General features: G+C 51.7%; 1 pseudogene; it reads left to right on the forward strand.

The window, feature by feature from the left end:
• The first annotated feature begins 1,799 nt into the window (after positions 1-1,799).
• The window catches only part of LOC119300457, a 14,633-nt pseudogene continuing 12,870 nt past the window's right edge, over positions 1,800-3,562 (forward strand).

Here is a 3,562-nt window from a genome sequence, read left to right on the forward strand (position 1 = left end):
GCCCTCCCAGCTTCTTCGGTCGACAGATCTTGTCCCACGCCACAAGGCATTGACCTCCATTGGCCTTGTCTTCCCCGCCCAAAAGAACGATCGCATCCACTTGTTCATGTCCTCAAAGACCCAGTCCAGAGCATCCGAGATCATTAGGTGGTGGACCGGCCTTGCTGCAATGACAGACTACACAAGGATTAGCCTTCCTGGTCGATGTATAAGGCCCCGCTGCTAGGCCAGGACGCACCGCCGCACCCGGTCCAGCATAGGCATCCAATTTGCCCGCGTTAAGCTTCGGATAGCAAGTTGCAGGCCAAAGTATCTGCATGGAAACTCCGACATGCCACATTGCAGGATTCCGGCTACCCGAGCTCTGTCCTCTCATCGCCCCTGATAAGAATGGCCGAGGACTTGCGGTAATTGACCATAAGGCCCGAGGCCGCCCCAAAAGCCTCAAGCATCGCATGCACTGCCGTCAGGTCCGAGGGAGTTGCCTCATGAAGAACGCAACGTCGTCCGCGTAGATCGATAGTCTCTAAGTACTAGATATCCCGTTGTAGGAACTGATCACCCTCATCTCGGTGGCCTTGTTGACCAGCGTTGTCAGCACATCCATGGCGATAACGAATAGCATCGGCGAAATCGGGTCGCCCTGTCTGAGACCACAAACTTGCAGAATTTTCTGTCCAGGAACTCCATTTACAACTACCTTGGTACTAGCAGATTGAAGCAACGCCATCATCCATGATGCCTATCTTTGGCCAAAACCCTTGGCTCTCATAACCTTAAACAGAAAAGGCCACGAGAGGGAGTCGAAAGCTCTTGAAATGTCCAGCTTGAGAAATACTCCGGGCAGCTTCCTCGCATGGATCTTTCTAGCCACTTGACGCACAAGGAGAAAGTTGTCGTGAAGGTGCCTTCCTTTGATAAACATAGATTGGTTCATCGCTACAATCTCATGCATCAGCCCTCGAAGGCGGTTGGCCAGAACCTTGGCGAATAGCTTAGGAATGCTGTGAATTAAGTTGTTCGGTCGGAAGTCTCCAAACTCTTGTGCATCCGGCCTCTTCGGGGTGAGGATAATGTGTGCCTTGTTAAGCTTCGAAAAGCCTCTTGCGTCTCCAACAAATAGCTTTAACAACACGGCCATAATAGCATGCTTAATGATGCTCCAGGTTTTTTGATAGAATGCGCCAATGACGGAGTTGCAGACCCAAGCCTCCCTCACGGCGTCTTCGAAGACCTCTAGCTTAGTCCAGAACAGCTCGAACCTAAATCTCTTCTTGGGGCAAAAACCAGCGCTCGTAGAAAGGTGCAGAGGAGCGTGGTCTGAGACCCTTGTGGAAAACACCTGCTCGTTCGACCAAGTCTACCGAAATAAGGACTCTGTCAATCTTAGTCAGGGTCGGCGCCTCCCGCTCGTTCGACCAAGTGAATCTACGACCGTGCATGTACATCTCCTTCAGCTCGTTCGACCAAGGAGAGAAAATATCATCCTGTTGTTTTGAAGAGTAAAATCGACTAAAGAATCTACCCAATAGACTGAATCTACCATCTACCAAACAGGCTGAATTAGTGTAGCGGTTGAGGGTGAATCTAGGAGTGAAGAATGGGTCACACACAGCGTGCAGCTCCCATGCCTACCAGTGCGTGACAGGTGGGCCCGCGTGGGATCAGCTCGCCCGATTCCACGAGAATCTCTCCCCTGGTGCCTGGTTTGTTACTTCACTCCCTCTCCTTGCTGCACTAGTTTCGCTCCATCCCCTCTAGAACTCCTACTATTCTTGTTGGCTGATCATCCAAGATCGATGGGGTCGTCGTTTAAGTTGGAGTGGGGCCCGGCGATCTGCATGGTGCTCATCGAGCTGCTCACCACGGGGCAGATGCTGCTCACCAAGGTGGTGGTCGACGTCGGGCTCTTCGTCTTCGCCCTCCTCACCTACCGCTTCTTCCTCGGCGCCGCCCTCGTCGTCCCTCTCGCCCTCATCTTTGAGCCGTACGTCATCGCTACTCTACTCACCATCCGTGCATCTCATCTTCAAGATTTTTATTATTACTCTCTTCGATCCATATTAGTTGTCGCTGATTTAGTATAAAATTAACGGAGGAAGTACTTATTTCTGCATGCATGCATTCCTGGTCGATCTAAAGCTATCTTCATGACGTGACGTGATCGAATTCCTTCTTTGCACTTATATTGATATGTGGTTCGTGTGTGCCTATGGGTGGATGGCGTGTTGTGTTTGCCTGTTGCGTTCGCCATGTCGCTATCATGCCCTCCGTTTGGAATTACTTGTCACAAAAATAGATGTATCTACAACTAAAATATATCTAGATACATTTATTTTTTGGACGAGTAATTCCGAACGGGAGAGTAGTCTCTAGGCAAGTTAAGCTGGACAGGCCGTTTGTCTTCTTTCCTGGTGGCTGAAGAAGCTGCTGAGTTTGGCGGTGGGAATTGTAAGCATATCAAATCTGAAATGGATGCCACGCACATATGTTCCCAAGGGTCTATTTTACGAGTCTTCCATGACAACAACGCAACCTCGTGCGCCCTCCAGTTGCTCAACGTCTCCTATAAGTAGTATGGACGGTCATCGCATCTTTAGAGAATCAAGGTGAAGTAATGGCTACGCCCCCGGCCGAAAACATAGCAAAACATTTAAAAAAAATCTAAAACTTTGTGGCAATGATTATGAATAAATGTTATAGATGTTTTCAAGGTTTGGTGGTCAAATGACATCCAAGGAGCTCGAATGTAACACCCTGAGACCGATGTGTCAGGTGTCCTCCAGTTATTCGTTGTTGTTGTCTTGTCATTGCTTGCATGTCATGCATCTCATATCATATCATTATGTGCATTTCATTTGCATACGCGTTCGTCTCATGCATCCGAGCATTTTCCCCGTTGTCCGTTTTGTAATTCGGCGCTCCTATGTCACCCGGTGTCCCTTTCTACCTCTTTTCGTGTGCGGGTGTTAAACATTTCCGGATTGGACCGAGACTTGTCATGTGGCCTTGGTTTACTACCGGTAAACCGCCTGTCAAGTTTTGTGTCATTTGGACTTTGTTTAATACTCCAACGGTTAACCGAGGGATCGAAAAGGCCTCGTGCGTGTTGCAGCCCAACACCCTTTCAATTTGGCCCAAAACCCACCTAAACCTCCTCCATCATCTCGGTCGTTCGACACGATCGCGTGGCCGAAAAACGCACCTCATTTGAACTCTCCTAGCTCCCTCTACCTATAAATATGTGGTCTTTCCCGAAATTCACGGACGAAACCCTAGCCTCCTTCTTCCTCCGCGCGCCGGACGTGTCCGGCTTGTCCCGCCGCCGCCATGTGTCCTCCTCCCATTGGTTCGGACGCCCCCTCTCACCGCGCGGCCCGGGGAGCCCGGAGCCGGCCCCCGCGGCCCAGCGCGCCGCCGCCCGAGGCCCGAGGCCGCGCCGCCCGTGCTCTTCCTCACCGCGACGGCCGCCGTCGTCGTCTGCCTCCGCCGTCCTCCACCGCCGTCCCGCGCCTCCACGCCTCCCTGCCGGGCGCCGCCGCCGCCATGCGCCGCCATCGCC

The sequence above is a fragment of the Triticum dicoccoides genome, chromosome 5A (assembly GCF_002162155.2).
Source record: "Triticum dicoccoides isolate Atlit2015 ecotype Zavitan chromosome 5A, WEW_v2.0, whole genome shotgun sequence".
In the NCBI taxonomy this organism is placed as follows: Eukaryota; Viridiplantae; Streptophyta; class Magnoliopsida; order Poales; family Poaceae; genus Triticum; species Triticum dicoccoides.